This window comes from Oryctolagus cuniculus, chromosome 13, assembly GCF_964237555.1.
Source record: "Oryctolagus cuniculus chromosome 13, mOryCun1.1, whole genome shotgun sequence".
In the NCBI taxonomy this organism is placed as follows: Eukaryota; Metazoa; Chordata; class Mammalia; order Lagomorpha; family Leporidae; genus Oryctolagus; species Oryctolagus cuniculus.
In genome coordinates, this window is record NC_091444.1 from 68,092,605 (window position 1) to 68,111,697 (window position 19,093).

A 19,093-nucleotide genomic window follows, 5' to 3' on the forward strand; every position below is an offset into this window, starting at 1 on the left:
GACCCATGTGAAGGAAGAACTGGAGGAAACACTGGACAAAGGTGGTGCAGTCAGCTCCAGGAGCCAGGGAAAGGACTCTGCCTACATTCTGTGGCAGGTGATCCCACCTCTCGGCAGGTTTCTGCCAGGTCCTTAGGTGGTGTGAGTGATTTGTTCACCAAAATCTAGAACAGGTACACAACTTGTCTGCATGATCATGACTCAAGGTGTTTTAGTCAGAAAAACTTCCCCAATAAACAAACCCATAGTCATACATTTCCACGAGCACTGAAAAGCGTGTCATCTCAAATCTATCAACCTGCTCTCCTCATGGTTACTCTGAAACGGATCCTGCTTTTGTGCCTGCTTATGACTCAGGGGTTAATCTCAGAGCCACAGAGTCAGCCAGAGAAACAACTTGCTGTAAGAGACAGGAAGAAAATGAAAATCAGAGAGAAAAAACAGGTAAAGGAAACTCTTTCTTCCTCAAATCTCCTACTACCCTTTGGCGAGGAAAACAAATCCCCAGGTCTGATTTTCTGATTTCTGATTTTTGTGAGCACAGTGGGTTTCAAGGCCTTGCCTGATGGCAAACTTGCACAATTACCACAAGTGTGTTTCCTTTTCCCTTTTTGGGTTTTCTTGCTAGAAGTACTGGCAGGATTTCAATGGGGACAGTCTTCTCTGAGCATCACGTGTGTGGTGGCCATGGAGGCAAGACACCAAGTAAGAGACCGGGTGCAGAAAGGGAGGCAGAGTCAGAAAATCTCTTTCATCCTAGGCCCATTTTTTCTCTTTTTTAAAATTTTTATTTAATTATTTTTTTGACAGGCAGAGTGGACAGTGAGAAGAGAGACAGAGAGAAAGGTCTTCCTTTTCCTTTGGTTCACCGCCCCCTCAATGGCCGCTGCACCACACTGATCCGAAGCCAGGAGCTAGGCGCTTCTCCTGGTCTCCCATGCAGGTGCAGGGCCCAAGCACTTGGGCCATCCTCCACTGCCCCCCTACTCAGGCCACAGCAGAGAGCTGGCCTGGAACAGGGGCAACCAGGACAGAATCCGGCGCCCCGACCTGGACTAGAACCCAGTGTGCCGGCGGCGCCGCAAGTGGAGGATTAGCCTCGGCGTCGGCCCCATTTTTCTCTCTTAACTGGAATCATTTAGTCTTTTTTAAAAATTTTTTAAATTAATTAATTAATTAATTTTTTGACAGGCAGAGTTAGTGAGAAAGAGAGAGAAACAGAGAGAAAGGTCTTCCTTCCGTTGGTTCACTGCCCAAATGGCAGCCACGGCCGGAGCTGCGTGGATCTGACGGCAGGGGCCAGGTGCTTCTTCCTGATCTCCCATGCAGGTGCAGGGCCCAAGCACTTGGGCCATCCTCCACTGCCCTCCTGGGCTGCAGCAGAGAGCTGGACTGGAGGAGGAGCAACCGGGACTAGAACCCAGCGCCCATATGGGATGCTGGCGCCGCAGGCAGAGGATTAGCCAAGTGAGAATCATTTAGTCTTTTTTCCTCCAACATTCCCTTTTCTCTTTCCAAGCAGCGGCAAGCCACTCCGGTGCACCAAGACCCTGCTCCCCGGGTGGCGCGCAGTTAGCTTGGACCCAAGGAGCGCGGGAGCGGCCGGAGCGGGGCGGAAGGAAGGCGGGGGCGGGGCCGGGCGGTGACTCAGCGGCAGCGCCCCGCCCCCGGAACGCCTCGCCGCTTAATTCGGAGGCGCGGGGCCGCGGGGTGTGAGAGGCGCCCTGAGCCAGACCGGCTCGCTGTCCCGGCCCAGAGAGCCGCTGTTGGAGCCGTCCCGGGCCGCCGCTGCCGCGCAGTCGGGCCGCTGGGCGCCGCCACGGGCACCCGGAGCGAGCGGGGAAGGGAGCCACGCGCCTTTGTGCGCTTCGAGGTAGGTTCGCCCCCGGCACTTACTTTGCACACAAAGACGAGGGGCGCGGAAGGCGGCCTGCCCGAACCCCCGGCCCGAGGGACGCTCCCGGCCGGCGGCCGGCGGATCCGCGCGCGGCCGGGGGGCGGGGGTCCGCGGTGCGCCCAGGCGGCCGGCCAGGGGCGGGCGGGAATTCGGGTCATCCCGCGCCGCGTCCCGGGAGGTCCAGGGGCGCAGGAGCGACGCTCGGCGGGGCCCGGGCGGGGTCCCCGGCCGAGGGGCGGCGGGGAGCTGGCGAGGGAACGCAGCCCGGGCTGCCGCTGTGCTCATTGTTGCCTCCTCGGCCCTGCAAACCGAGAGACGCTACCGGGAGCGGCCTGCGCTGCGCAGCCAGGTTCCTCGCGCGGGGCCAGATGCCGGGTCCTCGGCGCCCGCTCGCCCCTCGCTGTCCGCGGGTCCCACGGGGTCAGGGCGCGACGCCAGTCCCTGCCCGTCAGACAAAGGCAAGGCCCCCGGGGGGTTTGGCCCCGCTGGAGAAGGCGACCGCGACATCTTTCCGGTGTGTAAGTAACTTTCCCATTTTGGACTCCCCTCTCTTCCTTTCTGCTCCAGTGAACCCAATGCATGGGGTGAAGGCTACACCCAAGAAGTCCTAAAATGTAAGTCCGAAAATCCCCACCCCCAGCATGTTGAGGTCCCTAGTAAAGGCGCTGACGGGTATGGCCAAGTTTTAACATGTTGTCTGGGGAATGGGGATCAGTCCCTGTGAAATTGGAAGAGGAAACTTGTTGAGACACTAAATTGTAGATCTTAGTTTCTAAAAGGGCAAGGTACCAACCATGGGTTTCCCTCCAAGGAAGGAATTTCAAGGGTGGAAGTAGAACAAAGTTATCTGATCAGAATGGTGTGAGATTGGAGGAACATATAGAAAAGATGGGATGAGGCCTGTTAGCCTTGACCTTTTTCTACTGGAGATTTGCAACAGGTACCTCGCTTCTCTCCTCTGGCCATCTTTCCCCTCCATCGCTTAGGAAATTTTAGCTGTCCAAGTGGCCTTGAGTTAAAATAGTGCCTGACTTTACCCATCTACAGATTTCTGAGCGCCAGTAGTTAAGTTTTAAAAAATTTTAATTATAAAATTGTATGTACTTATTAAAATTTTATAAAAATATATAGGAAAGCAGTCACTCCAGTGTCTCCAGACACCATGAGGATGAAGGCATCTTTGCTTGGTTTATGGTTGGCAGTCATAGTATGTGTGTGTGATTATTGTATGTGTGTCACAGAGAGAAAGTAAAAGACATTACTGAAAAAAGTAAAGACGTTACTGATTCTTAGCCTTTACCAGTTACAGCAGTCTAAAATATGGTATATAACAGTGGTAGTTATGCAATACAGGATACTTCAAAAAGTTCTTGGTAAATGGCATTGAAAGATAAAATCTATTTTTGGTATAAAGCACCTTGAGATCCTTGAATTACTTGTTTTGTAATATGCACAAACATTTTGAAGACCTGTTATCATGCTTTGCTGCTTTAACCTGTGATGAGACTGAAAGGTTGTTTTGGAATATATTTTCGTAAAGCCTTGCAAATCACACCCTGTACAGAAGGAAGAGGGAAGATAGGAGAACATGTAATTTCCACTTTTTTTGAAAGAATGAATTGACAAAGTTTTACAAACTTTTTTGAATTTTAGGGATAGTTTGGGATTGGTTTTATTTCTTAGTAGAAGTCTTTCAGCTATTAAAATATATAAAAAGTAAAATTGTGTTCTGAGATTCATGAGAAATATCCAGTGAAGAGCAACTCTTTATTTATTTATTTATTTATTTATTTTTAGTAGAGCCAAAAATAACATTGATTTTACAGTGGGATACATGCTTTCTTCTGGAAGACTTTGCATTGAGAAAGTAAAATAAGGATTTCCCTTTGAGTGATGATGAATTTTGAGTGCCTTTGTTCTAGGGGGAAAATCATTATTTAGCCATATATCTGACCACTGGATGCTTTTGTCATTAGATATTTTGATTTTTAGATATTTTAATTCTCTGATACGTAAAGTATAAAGAGATCTTTTGAGACAATCATTTAGAAGTAGTTTATTCATTGGGATGATGCAATACTTTCTGAAGTTAGAAAAACTTGCAAGAAGGAAGTTGTGGTTTTGTACCATCAGGTGCATGTTTGGGGCTCCTTAATCTGCAGTTTGGGGTTCCTTGATCTTCATGCACGCCTAGGGTGGGGTTTCAGGGAAGTAGTGACCTGCCAGTGAATGAGTGAAAGAGGCAGCATGCTGCAATGATCAGTATCCCTTCAGGAAACTTGATGCCATTCTATGTTTTAAAATCAAAAGAAACTCCAGTGGAAAATACCAGAATCTCCAGATCTTAATGTTCAGCCCTGCCGTGCTGCCTTGGAGGATGTAAAGGGCACAGTCATGCTGGACCTGAGGTCACAGTTGAGGAGCTTTGCTCTTGGTCAGTCTTACTTGAAAGGAGGCAGAGGAGAAAACTGTAGGAGTGGTCCAGCATGGTGGACTTGCTGTGCTGCTTGTGGTGGGCAGCCTCCTGCCCAGGGACTGAAGATCCTGTTTTTGGATGGTTAAAAGTAGACAGTGGTTTGTGCTTAAGGGAAGTATGTGAGAAGTCTTGTTCCTGAACTGTAGGAGGATGCATGATGTTAATTGTTCATCCATTTGTGCATTCCTTCAGTTTTAATTGTTCAGGATAGCACACTAAAGGTGGAAACAGTTTTTACAATTTTCTTTGGGAATGCTTGAGGATTCGAAGACTTTCTTCTGACTGAAAGAGGGAAACAAAATTTGTAGTACATCCCCATGTTATTTTTTTAAAAGCTTTATTTTATTTATTTGAAAGGGTTACACACAGAGAGAAGGAGAGGCAGAGAGAGAGAGAGAGGTCTTCCATCCGATGGTTCACTCCCCAATTGGCTGCAACAGCCGGACCAGCACTGGTCCGAAGCCAGGAGCCAGGAGCTTCCTCCAGGTCTCCCATGCAGGTGCAGGGGCCCAAAGACTTGGGCCATCTTCTACTGCTTTCCCAGGCCATAGCAGAGAGCTGGATTGAAGTGGAACAGCCGGGACTAGAACCGGCGCCCATATGGGATGCCGGAACTGAAGGCAGCGGCTTTACCCACTACGCCATAGTACTGGCCCCATTCTCATGTTATTTTTAATATTGCATCTGCTTCCTCCTTTGAGATGGTGGGCCAATGTGGGCAGAGTGGGTCAGGGGATTTGGCTAAGTGAAGTTTTGATTTTGGGTGTTGGTGGAAGTCCCAGGAGATGTGGGGAGTCTTCACCCTCCTTTCAGTCTGGAGAATGGGTGTTCCTGGTGTCCTCTGGGTGCTTACTGGGCTGACCCCACCAGGCCTCACTGCATTTCCTTGTGTAGTACCCTTGTCTGGTCTTGGCCTCATTTTGCTTTTCCTTCTTGAAACAAACATGTTTTCTCTCCTGCTCCTATCTAGTGGAATAAGCACGAGGCCTTACTCACGTGAACTTTTCCTCACCCTGGGTACTTAGCTGGAAAGGAGTTGATGCTTTTGCCCATCTAACACTGTTGATCCCAGCACCCTATCAGTGGAAGAAATCCAGTTGTTTGGCAGACTGATTTAGGTTGCCATTTAGTCAAGCTAGATTGAAAAGGGGCCATGTCTGAGGCTGATGGGGGAAACGGGCCTCTTCATCCCCTCTTCGGAGCAGACACTGCCTCTTGGATGCCAGGCACTGAGTTTCTGCCATTTACAAGACTGTGGGTTCTCTGTCCTGTGACAGGGCAGGTGAGTACACTATAGGAAGAATTGTACAAAAGCTCACAGAAAGTGTAAACTTGCAGTTTTATCCAGAGCTGTGAAGGGACTATAGAGTAGTTCATGAATCAGGTATTGTAGAAAGAGTGATGTAAATCACAGCCAAGCGTGTGTCGCTGAGTGTCTGAGTGGTGAGGTGGAGCCGAAGCATGGAGATAAAGGAAAGCCGATTAGTTAGGAACATACCGCTAGTGGCTTGGGTGAACAGATTACACGAACTTTGGTTTTGTCTAGATTTTGGTTAAGGGGTTAGAACACGTTCTAATGTTGAAGGTAAACCTCAAGGCCAGTCACCCCATTATGGAGGGGTCACATGTCCCGAGCCAGCCTGGATTTCCAGGAGTAAGGACAGTGTTATGCCAGAGGCAGCCTTCTGCCCTGTGCCCTCCAGAGGTTCTGTGACAGATGAAGGGGTGAGGATTTGTGGGGGAGCGTAGGGGGACTTGTTGAAGTTTTTTCTAACTCGGGTGAACTGTAGGAAAGAAAACAGGAAGGGATGTTGCTCTCGCACAAGGCAGACTCTGCAGTAAAGCAGTTCTGCAGAGATGTCAGTCCAGGTGGAGTAGCTAGTGGACTGCATTAGCACAGCAGGAGCTGGGGCCTGCACTCCATGATGGGGTGTGTGCGAGTGTGTGTGGGTAACAGGGGAGGCATGGTTTGGAGACTATAATGAGCTTTCCACCCAGCAAAGCCTTGGGGTTCCAGGCTGTGGCAGAGAGTACCGGGCTGTAAGAAAAGCCCCCTTGGGCAGGCATTTGGCTTCATAGATGCTTGCATCCCACATCAGAGTGCTTGAGTTTAATATGCAACTCTGGCTCCAGAGTCCAGCTTCCTGCCTGTTGTGATCTGCTTACTGGGTCCATGCTGTCTGTGTAGGAGACCTGGATTGAGTTCCTGGCTCCTGGCTCCTGACTCCTGACTCCTGGCTCCTGGCTCCTGGCTTTGGCTCAGCCAAGTCCTACTATTTGTGGGCATTTGAGGAGTGAACCAGCAGATGGGAGCTCATGCTCTCTCCTTCTCTCTCTTTCAAATAAGTTACAAAGAAAAAAGAAAAAGAGGAAGGAAAAAAAGTTGAGTCCCCTGGTATGGCAGAGGACTCTAAGCTGCTCAGTGGCACTGTTTCTGCTTCTGTTGGTGAATAACTACGGAGCTGTCATGAGACTTGGAAGTCTTTATTGGGTTATGCTGAGCCTGGCCAGCCTTTGGGCTTAAGTATCAGTATACATCAACAAGTTCATGTGAAAATGGAATTGAAAGTTACTTTGGAACAGAAATTTTCAAAATTCATACATAATCATGTATAGATTTTTTTGTCACATGTATTTTCTACAAACCTTTTCGAGATACCCTAGTATTTACAGATTTCAAAATTTTGTACAAAAATATGCTTATCTTTCATTTCTGTTTTCTACCAACAATCCCATGTTAACTTTCCTCTAAAAATACAGGTAGCAAAAAAATGCAAGCTCTAGACCTGCTGTCCGCTTCATGGTGCTCGTCAGCACGTGGATTGGAGGATTTCTCTTCTCTTTTTTTTATGTATTTATTTTATTTACTTGACAGGTAGAGTTATAGACAGTGAGAGAGAGAGACAGAGAGAAAGGTCTTCCTTCCGTTGGTTCACCCCCCAAATGACCGCTATGGCTGGAGCTGCGTCGATCTGAAGCCAGGAGTTAGGTGTTTCTTCCTGGTCTCCCATACGGGTGTAGGGCCCAAGCACTTGGGCCATCCTCCACTGCCCTCCCGGGGCACAGCAGAGAGCTGGACTGGAAGAGGAGCAACCGGGACTAGAACCCGGCGCCCATATGGGATGCCGGCACCGCAGGCAGAGGGTTAACCAAGTGAGCCATGGTGCCAGCCAAATTTCTCTTCTCTTATCCTTTTTGTTGTCACTGTCAGCTGAGTTGTGCAGGGACATCAACCCTGCTCAGCACAACCCTGGGCTAGAGGAGTGGGGATGTGGAACAGGCACAGTTCTTACTGTTGTGTAGGGGAGAGGTTTGGAGTTTTGAGTCAGGCATGTCTGAACTTTGTGACCTCCACCAAGACCCATAAGCCCTCTAAATTTCAATTTGTGAGATGTACTTGGCGTGGTAAGAGCAAATCTGGGGGCATAAAGTCCTTAACTCGTGAAGCCCAATATATGAGTCAGCTTTTCATCGCTATAGTGAAATATCTAACATAGGCTGCTTATTTAATATTTAGCTCACTGTTTTGGATGTTCAAGGGCTTGGCATCTGCATGGGCCAAATTCTGGTGTGGGCCCTCTGGCAGCCACGCACATACAGGAGCACAGATCTGGTGTGGTGTCAGGGATGCTCGTTTCACAGCAACTGCCCCAGGGAGCTCAGTATTGCATCTGAGCTGCTTACAGCTCCAGTGACCTAAGGAGCTCCCCACAGGCCTTACCTCTTTTCTTACGATATCGCCATCTGGTATTATAAGCCTCCAGTCACAACATAAGCTATTTCAAACCATGGCAATGAGGCATTGCAGGTGCCTGCAGCCTTTTGAAAATTTTTCTTTGTTAAATTTTATTATGGTGAGGACACTTAACATGAAATCATCCCTCTGAATAAAACTTAAGCATACAAAATAATTTTGATAATTATGGGCACTGAGTGTTACAGCCAGTATCTATAGCTTACTCTTCTTGCTTGACTGAAAGTTTATGACCATTGGTTAGGAATTCCTCACTTTACTCTCACTGCAGTCCCTGACAACCACCATTCCACTTTTTGAGTATGTAAATTTAACTATTTACACAACATAGGAATATACATGGAATCAAACAGTATTTGTCCATCTGTGATTGGCTTACTTGGCGTAATATCCTCAGAGTTTTCCATGCTGTTGCATATTGTAGGATCTCCTTCTTTTAAGGCTGCGTGGTATTCCATTGTGTGTATACACTGCATTTTCTTTACCTATTCATCTGTGAATGGGCAGGTAAGTTGAATCTCCAAAATTCCTGGAAAACCTTCATGACCTTGATCTTAGCCATGGTTTCATGGCTATGACACCAGAAGTACAGGCAGGAAAAGCAAGTGGGATTGTATCAAACTTAAATAATTCTACAGAGCAAACAGCAGAGTGAAGAGGCAACCTAGGGGATGGTAGAAAATATTTGCAAACCATGTATCTGATGAAGGATAATATGCAAAATATGTAAAAAACTCATATAACTCAATAGTAAAATAACCAATAACCTCATTAAAAATGGGTCAAGGACTTTAATAGATTTTTTTGTAGCATTTCAACCCAGAATTTTAGTAATACAGCTGGCAGTGATGTCAAGATGCTAACATATGGACACTTGGAGAGGGTAGGGGACTTTGTCCCTTTCTCTTTACCTTGTTTCTCAGTGTCTCTTCATACCTTTAGGAGAGTTTTAAAGAGAACCTAATTTTGATAGTAGAAATAGCAGATTTCATTCTATCCTTGGACACACGTTTTGATATTCTTCCTGAGGTATCATAAGAAAGTATATATTGTAATGTGACTTAAAGTTTTTGGTGTTGATGTTAACATAGGAGCCATTAGACTGTATTCCATAAAAACTAATGTGAAAAGCCATGTTTTATCCAGACTTTGAAGCCATTGGAGTTTAAAAACCACCCAATTGTTTTATAAAATCTTGCAGTTGTTTATGACTAGTGTAGATGTATTATGATTCCCGTGCCCTGCAGGAAGTTAAGAAAGTCAATATGGATATGTATACACAGAGAGATTTTATAGTGATCTTTCCCTTCTGACTTGGCATCATTTGAAATACAAAGAAACTTCAAAAAGTTCATGGAAAATTCAATGAAAAGATAAGTTTATTTTTAGAACATTTTTTCCCCCCAAATCCATCTATATGAGTAAGTAAAACTGTGGTAGGGGCTGTCTCTTATTTTTCTTTCTTTCTTTTTAAAATGGATGCACAGATAGTATAATGTGTTAGAAAGAGGCCTAGACTTAGTTTTCAGAATCCTAGGTTCAGGTTCACCTTGATTTATTACATGATTTTTCAGCAGACTGTTTTCTTCTGTCTTCCAACTTCCTCCTCTGTAAAAATGGAGATAATCATGTTTACGCACCTTGTGGGATTGTCTTGAGGGCGAGATAGAAGCCCGTGTGCTTTCTACACAGGGTGAGGCGCCCTGTGTAAGTTGCCTGCTGAGGGAATACACTGGAATTCTCATGACAGGTGGACTACCCCTCTAGTGCAGGTGGCCTGGAGTGGTGAGGATTATCATGAATGTGTCCTGAAGGCTCCTGCTGTGGTGGGTCTGTTCAGTTATTCTGTGCTGAGACACTGTCAGAATAACAGATGTTCAGACTCAGAGTTTGACCGGGCTTAGTCCGATGACCTATAAGAGTTCCCATACTATCTGTGAGATGCAGTAATGATAAACATGTTAACAATAGCAGTGTTGTTGCACTTCTTGTATAGCCAGGCACTGTGTTAAGTTTTTATGACATTTGTTCATTCTGCAGGTATTTAAGGAATGTTGTTATATGCCAGGCATGCTTCCAGACTCTGGAGATCTGTGGAGAAGGTGGTGGATGAAGTTGATTTGCTGGTGGAAAGGCAGACAGTAGAGAAAGACATAGATAAGGTAATTCCCATGAGCAGTGCCATAAAGACAGCCAAGTCAGGTCAGGGGGCTGCAGTGTAATGCCAGAAGAGGTGATATTTCTAATAGGTTGAGGCCTCTGAAGAGCATTTGAGATCTGGATGAAGCAAAGGGGTGAGCCCCACTCTGATATCCATGTGCAGAAGCCCAGAGGCCAACAGGAGTTGATGTTGAAAGAATGGCAAGAAGGCCTGTGTGGACAGAGCCAGGTGTGCAGGGCAGCAAAGGAGATGAGGTTCCAGTGGGCGCCTGGTATGCTTAGGACATGGCAGATGGGGAAACTGCAGGCAGGCAAACTCTGAGCAGCGCTAGAAGAGATTGGCTTTGCGTTTTCTAAATATCTTTCTGGCTGTGAAGGGCAGGCCAGACTGCAGAGCCACCAGGAGTATTCTGATGACTGAGGCGGAGCTGGTGATCAGAGGTTGGATACTTCATCTACTTTGGAAGTGGAATCATCAGGACTTGCTAACAGATTGGGGGTGATATGTGAGACAGAAAGGAATCCTGAGTGACACTTAGGTTATTGGCTTCAGCCACTGGATGAAAGATGATACCATTTATTGATAGCAGACTGGCTGAGGTTATGTATAATGCTGACAGCAGCTTCTGAAATTAGGCAGTTTATTCCTATTTATTTACTTACTTATTTTAAGATTTATTTGAAAGTCTGAGTTACAGAGAAAGGGAGAGACAGAAAGATCTACTATTCGCTAATTCGCTCACCAAGTAGCCGCAATGGCCAAGGCTGCGCTGTGCCGAAGCCAGGAGCCGGAAGCTTCTTCCAGGTTTCCTACATAGCTGATAGGGGCTCAAGTTCTTGGACTATCTTCCGTTGCTTTTTCTAGGACATTAGTAGGGGGTTGGAACATAAGTGGAGCAGCCTGGGTATGAGCCAGTGTCCATACGGGATACTAGCATTGCATGTGGCGGCTCTACCTGCTAAGCTACAACACTGGCCCTTTTTTTTTTTTTTTTTTTTTTTTTTTTTTTTTTTTTTTTATAATGTGGAACATTAGTCTTCACCATCTACTCTATTTTTTTTTTTATCTTTTATTTAATGAATATAAATTTCCAAAGTACGTCTCATGGGTTACAATGGCTTTCCCCCCCATACCGTCCCTCCCACCCACCACCCTCCCCTTTCCCACTCCCTCTCCCCTTCCATTCACATCAAGATTCATTTTCGATTATCTTAGTATACAGAAGATCAGCTTATTATACCTTAAGTAAGGATTTCAACAGTTTGTTCCCACACAGAAACATAAAGTGAAAAATAATAGATGATTTTTTTTTAAATGATGATGAAATCAGATCAGACCTATTGTCATGTTTAATCCCAGTGAGAGTCAAGTTGGGACTTGATAGTTTCTTTCTTTTTTTTTTTTTTTTTTTTAACAGAAGATCAGTTTAGTGTACATTAAGTAAAGATTTCAACAGTTTGCACCCCCATAGAAACACAAAGTGAAATATACTGTTTGAGTACTCGTTATAGCATTAAGCCTCAGTGTACAGCACATTAAGGACAGAGATCCTACATGAGGAGTAAGTGCACAGTGACTCCTGTTGTTGACTTTACAAATTGACACTCCTGTTTATGGCATCAGTAATCTCCCTATGCACCAGTCATGAGTTTCCAAGGCTATGGAAGCCCCTTGAGTTCTCCGACTCTTATCTTGTTTAGACAAGGTCATAGTCAAAGTGGAGGTTCTCTCCTCCCTTCAGAGAAAGGCACCTCCCTCTTTGAAGACCTGTTCTTTCCACTGGGATCTCACTCACAGAGATCTTTTTGCCAGAGTGTCTTGGCTTTCCATGCCTGAAATACTCTCATGGGCTTTTCAGCCAGATCCGAGCAACACTGGCCCTTTATTCCCATTTTATAGATGTGGAGACCAGGGATTACAAATTTTGCCCAGAGTCAAGAAGCTGGGACAGGCTTAGGATCCAAGCCCGATCTGTCCAGGCCTTTTCAGCCATCTTTGCTGTACTCTAAATGTGTAAGTTTACAAAATGCCAGAGTGATATGAAGGTACCTACACCAACACACTAGAAATGTTTCTGCTGAGTGTTTTTTTTTTCTTTTTAAGGATTGATTGATTGATTTTGAAAGTCACAATTACAGAGAGAGGGGGAGAGACACAGAGATAGAAGATCTCCCATCTGCTCTTTCACTCCCCAGAGAGCTGCAGTGCCCAGTGCTGGCCAGGCTGAATCCAGGAGCCAGCAGCTTCGTCTGGGTCTCCCACGTGGGCATCAGCTTGGGCCATCAGCTGCTGCTTTTCTCAGGCCATTAGCAGAGCTGGATGGGAAGAAAAGCCACCAGGACACCAACTGGTGCCTATGTGGAATGCCAGTGTCGCAGGCAGCAGCGTTACCCCAGTGCCACAATGCCAGCCACTGTGGTGGTTTTTAGTATAGCTCTCTTGAGGTATAACTTATACACAGTTGGCCTGTGAGAAGTGTACAGCTCCATAATTTTTAGTAAACTTAGGAGTTTGGGCAGCTATCACTTAGTCCAGTTTTAGATTTTGGAGTTAGTTTTCATTTTCATTCCCAGTCTTAGGCAACCACTGATTTTTTTTTTTTTTTCCATCTCTAGAGTTTAGTCTTTTCTAGAAATTTCATACACATGAAAATATACATTCTGACCTGGTCTGTGTTCATCTTTGTTCATTCAGTATGTTTTTAAAAAAATGTGTTTGTTTATTTCTACTTGAAAAGCAAAGAAATTGAGGGTGAGGTGGTAAGAGAAAGAGAAAAAGAAAACACTGATCTTCCATTTACTGGTTTACTCTCCAAATGCCAGAGCTGAACCAGCCTGGGTTTCTCACATGGATGGCAGGGGGCCAAGCACTTGGGCCATCACCTGCTGCCTTCCAGGATACAGTAACAGGGAGCTGGTTCAGAAGCAGAGCAGCCAGGATTCAAACTAGCACTGTGATATGAGACACAGGCTTCCCGGCAGTGGCTTAATTGTCTCTGCCGCAAGGCCAGCCCCTTTATAGCATAATGTTACTGAGGTGCAGCTGATATTGCAGAACACACCTGCTTTTAAGAAATGTTTTTGGCCTTTGTCTGAAAGAACTCCGTGCTGATGAGAAAACAGACCTACTGAGATGTGCTTTATGATGAGAATAAAAAGAATAATAGCTAGCATTTACTGAGCATTTATTGTGTGTCAGTCATGATTATGTTCAGTGTCTTGTGAACTTGCAAATGATTCTGAGGGAGGTGTCATTATGAGTGCTCTACATATGAGGAAGCCAAAGCCGGGAGATGAAAGCTTTCTCAGGGTGGCCGTTTAGCCAAGCAGTTAAATTGACAGTGAAGATGTCCCTGTCCCCAGTCAGAGTGCCTGGGTTTGATGTTGGGCTCTGGCTCCTGACGCCATCTTCCTCCTACTACGTATCCTGGGAAGCAGCAGGTGATAGCTCAACTATTCAGGCCCTGCCACCTGACTTGAGTTGTCACCCCCTCAGCCTGTAAACTGCTCCTCTGGGTTCTCTTAACCTGTTTAAAGCTTATGACATATTAGTTCATAAAGAGCTTAGACTCCTGTGAGGAGATTGTACTGAATTTTTATTTTGGCATTACCATATGGAAATTAGTTGTATAAATGATCCATTTGTGAAGTAGTTTTCTTAGGTATTGTGTTTTTATTTCCTTAATTTTTTTTTTTTAAGATTTGCTTATTTGAGAGAGTTAGAGAGAGAAAGGGACAGACAAAGATCTTCCATCCACTGATTCACTCCATGGATGGCTGCTGCAGTTGCTGGCACTGGGCCAGGTTGAAGCCGGGAGCCGGGAAATGGCATCAAATTAAAAACCTTTAATTATGTCTTTAAACAGAGCTTGTGTATTTAAGTTGTGTTTTTAATATTGTGTTTACCAAAAATACTATTTTTAATGAAGCATTCCAGGCTGTTATCTTATTATTAATAGAGTTCAATTAAGCATCATGAATTTTTAAGATGTTTATATAATGGTATTATGTATTAATATATTTCTCCCTCTTTCTAACAATTTTATATTTGAACAGTATTTTTTCTATCCACATATAATCCATATTGGAATATTTTATATTCTGTATAGCAGAGGCATTCTTTGTGTATCACAATAGTCCTGAAATTTTGGGGAAGATTTTAAACACTTCACACACCACAAGTAGTTTGGAAAGAGCTGATTACGGCCATGATGAGCAATCAACTTTTTAGAATAAGGACTAGCCTAACATCTGGATTCATTAACATTTGAGTTCATTAACATCTGGATTCTGCCATGTTTTCTGCTAGTACATGTTTTACCAGGGTCACATTTTTCTAACTTTATAAAATAGAATATTCTTCCAGAGCGGTTATATCTTTCATTTTTAGGAATCTTGAATTCTAATCTATTTTACTAGTTTAATAAAGAAGCTACTTTTTATTTTAGAATGCCTGGGGAGGGGGGCGGTGCTGTGGCACAGCAGGTTAATTCCCTGGCCTGAAGTACCGGCATCCCATATGGGTGCCAGTTCTAGTCTTAGCTGCACCTCTTCCAATCCAGCTCTCTGCTGTAGCCTGGGATAGCAGTAGAAGATGGCCCAAGTCCTTGGGCCTGTGCACCCACGTGGGAGACCCAGAGGAATCTCCTTTGGCTTTGGATCAGCGCAGCTCCAAGCACTGCGGCCATCTGGGGAGTGAACCAGCAGATGGAAGACCTCTCTCTCTGTAACTCTTCCATTTTTTAAAATTTTTTTATTTTTTATTTTTATGTATTTGACAGGTAGAGTTATAGACAGTGAGAGATAGAGACAGAGAGAAAGGTCTTCCTTCCATTGTTTTACTCCCCAAATGGCCACTATGACTGGCACTACGCCGATCCGAAGCCAGGAGCCAGGTGCCTGCTCCTGGTCTCCCATGCAAGTGCAGGGGCCCAAACATTTGGGCCATCCTCCACTGCACTCCCTGGCCACAGCAGAGAGCTGGACTGGAAGAGGAGCTACTGGGACTAGAACATGGCGCCCTTATGGGATGCCAGCACCAGCCAACTCTGTCTTTCAAATAAATAAAATACATCTTTAAAAAAAAGAATTTCTAGTTTCAAGAATTAAAAAAATAATATTACATTTTAACTTGAAAAAGTTGTTTCCAGATCTTTGTTATTCTCTTTATGTGGTTAGAACCACAGAGGATTCTATAATTTTAAAGAGAAGATTAATTGGTAAAAGACTAGGCCTTAGTCATTAGTGAAAAAGGACAACCATTGTTTCCACACTTGTTGGGCAGTTCTGGGCAGTGGCAAGTGAAAAATCCTTCAGACTTGAGCCAGTAGCTTAGGGAGAAGTAGGTAGAGATTGAAATGGTGTGGTAAGAAGCCGTGACACTAGTTGATGTAGTCATTTGTTTAGCTTTAATCCCTGTGCCCTGGGAGGACATCAGGTGTAGCTGCTCAGGCCACCAGCTTGCTGTTCGTGGCAGTTGGAACCAGGTCCCAATCTGTTCCTTTGTCCATTCCAGGATCCCTCTGTCTGTTTCATGTCTAGAGGAGAAGGGGTATACTATTGGAAAACCAAACCAAATAAAATAGCTGGCAGTAGAAATGGGGATATACTGTAACATGTGCGCTGTACATAGGTTATACCTCAGTTATTTAAAAAATAGGATAGATGAAAAAGCAACAACAAAAGATTCTTGGAGGTTTTGTGATGGGTAGTGCACTGTTTATGAATGCAAAATCTTAAGTAACTACTTGGGTGTTGTTCATGGCTTTTTCTCCCGTCTTGCTTCATAGGGGCTTCGCATGCCTGAAATGCTGATTTCCCTACTCAGAATAGTGACTAGGATTTTTATTTAAATGGCTTTCGGATGAAGCTCAAGACTACTACAGAGTATTGGCAAACTCGCCAGGGAGAAGAACCTGTAAATTTCTTTCTAGGTGACCCCGGGAACTGTCTCTGGTTTTGCCAACTATGAGTTGTTGCCGAGTTTCCCTGTCCTGAGCTGGCTGAGGCCCAGCCATCTGTGGCTGTTAGCCTAGTTTGTGCTGCTGGACCCTACCCTTCAACTGATGAGCGGCTTAATGAGTGGCTTAATGGTTTGAGAAATCAAATGGCAAGGTATAGGGGAAGACGCAGGATCTGCTAACTCCCTACCTCCCCAACATTTATTTCAGTTGGTTTCTTGGAACCAGGATCTGAACAGAGTCTACGCAGTGCATTTTATTGTGATGCCTCTCAAAGCTTTATAAATCCAGAAGAGCTCTTTCCCTACCTTTTTCTCCCCATGCTGTTGATATGAAGACATCAAATAGTGTGTCCCACATTAAGATGTGGCTGCTGGTTTTCTTTCAAAATGTGTTCCCCTAGTCCCTGTATTTCTATAAACTGGAAGCTTGCACTAAAGCTCGATTAGAAACATGTTGGGCTTTTTTGGCAGAATTTGTTGTTGGTCGTGGTGCCATTTACTTTGTGTTGTGTCATGTCAGGAAAGTGTCTGTTTATCGGCAGTGATACTAACATGGATCATTGAACCCTGTGGTGGCAGCTTCATCCTTGTGTTGTGAACTTTTCATTCAACCTCGTCTCCCACTACCTTAGCATCCATTGATGAATTTTGCTTACATACTTATTTCTTTAGAGATTGTTATTTTTTTTTAAGATTTATTTTATTTATTTGAAAGAGTTACAGAGAGAGGTAGAGACAGAGAGAGAGGTCTTCCATCCACTGGTTCACTCCCCAAATGGCCACAACAGCCAGAGCTGCACCAATCCAAAGCCAGGAGATTCTTCCAGGTCTCCCATGCGGGTGCAAGGGCCCAAGGACTTGGGCCATCTTCTACTGCTATCCCAGACCATAGCAGAGAGCTGGATTGGAAGAGGAGCAACTGGGACTAGAACCAGCACCCATATTGGATACCAGCGCTTCAGGCCAGGGCTTTAACTTGCTGCAGCACAGTGCCAGCCCCTGTTGGTTCTTTTAATAAGAATGTTAGTGAGTGTAAGATGAGATTAAACTGGCCAGGGTATCTGTGAAAATTGTCAACATTGATGCAGCTTAGGGACATTAGAGAATTAATAAAGGAACACAAAGATTGGCTTGGCTTTTCCAGTCACTGTAGGTACTTTCTATCATTATAGCAAATTACCATTTGTACAATCTTATGAATGTTGTTTTATGAATGTCAGGTTAATTTAACTCCTAGGTCTTGTTTAATAGCAATATTCTGTCATGTATGCTAATTCCATTATTCACATAACTTGGATGCCGGTTCACCCTCTTATGTTGGAAAAGTATGAAATAGGCTTTTGAGATACAACTTCACCTGTGGACCATTACAAAATATCCTTTTCAATAATCATTTTAAATTTCCTGGCATGAAATGACAATTATTTCTAGTAACTAATGAGTTTAAAAAGCAAAAGGAGAAAGATAAATATGAAGTAGATTTGTATCTGTTCTGCTAGTATGTAAAACAAATGGACCTTCAAAGGCAGTTTTGAACTTCACTGTTGAAGTGTTTGGATTGGGGCCAGTGCTATGGCATAGTGGGTAAAACCTCTGCCTGCAGTGCTAGCATCCCATATGGGTGCCAGTTCCAGTCCTGTCCTGGCTGCTCCACTTCCGATCCAGATCTCTGTTAAGGCCTGGGAAAGCAGTAGAAGATGACCCAAGTCCTTGGGCCCCTGCACCCACATCAGAGCCCACAAGAAGCTCCTGGCTCCTGGCTCCTGGCTTCAGATTGGCCCAGCTCTGGCCATTGTGGCCATTTGGGGAACGAACCAGTGAATGGAAGACCTCTCTCTATCCATCTCTCTCTGCCTCTGCTTCTCTGTAATTTTGTCTTTCAAATAAATATTTTTTAAAAAGTGTTTGGATTAAATCTGTATATTTGAAATACATGAAATTTGTATAACTTAAATAAAATTTAGAAAAAAGTGTTTTAAGAGAACAGATTATTACAGTGTTTCCAGTAGGAAGTAACTGAGAGTCCCTTTTAAAGGAGCATGGTCTCAGCAAACGACTTTAATCTGTGTGTGCTCCATCACCACATCTACCTCAGCATACTACACTGACAGTTTGATTTGGGTTAACCTCAGCCTTTGAAGGCCATTGTAATGGAAATATGTTGATTTCTGCTATTGTGGACAGGCATCCCCAGTCACCACGTGGTGTTCCTAGAAACCACATTGTACAAAGGATCATCATGAAGCAGGTTCTAGGAGTTAGGCAGAATTCCTGTGGGCATAGTTTTCCAATTAGGAGCTGTGCTTGTGAGCAGATGCTTGGTATCAAATAAATCATGGCTGTGATCAGTAAGTCATATAAAACTGAGAAACTAAAGTGATGTGGTGTTGTTAAAGAGGATTTGAGCTTGGGGAAGCCATAAAATCAAGAGATCATCCAATCTACACTTCTGATTTTTGGAGACTAACCCAACGCTTCTATGTGTTAAGTAGCTTGCCCAAGATCACATAGTAATTGACCAGAGAGTTGGAACCAAACTCATCCCAGAATTATGATCGTTAATACTTGAGTACTCCTGTACCTGCTAAGTGCTCTAAGTGTATCGTTTTTTTCCCCCTTGATCTTCACCACACTCTGATGTTGTGTCTTGAGGAGGACACTGAAGCACAGAGACATTGAGTGACTTATCTAGGATCTCACAGAACTCAGCTCTACACACTCAGAGAATGGACTCTTAACCACTGTGGTGCTGCCCTCCAGTTCATTTGCTCATGAGTTCATCCCTTTGTCCCTCCACCACCACCATCATCATTGTCATTATTACTAATATTATTTATTTGAGAG

At 44.5% G+C, this 19,093-nt stretch overlaps 1 protein-coding gene across 2 annotated transcripts in view; it reads left to right on the top strand.

Moving 5' to 3' along the window:
* Nucleotides 1-1,687: 1,687 nt before the first annotated feature.
* FAM107B (family with sequence similarity 107 member B) overlaps nt 1,688-19,093 on the top strand; it is an 80,313-nt gene continuing 62,907 nt past the window's right edge. The window contains exons 1-2 of one of the 2 annotated variants that reach the window (XM_008268120.4): nt 1,688-1,873; nt 2,465-2,511. The gene's annotated coding sequence lies outside the window, so the exon portion shown is untranslated. The remainder of the gene's footprint in view (nt 1,874-2,464; nt 2,512-19,093) is intronic. The other variant, XM_008268122.4, reaches the window with a different exon arrangement.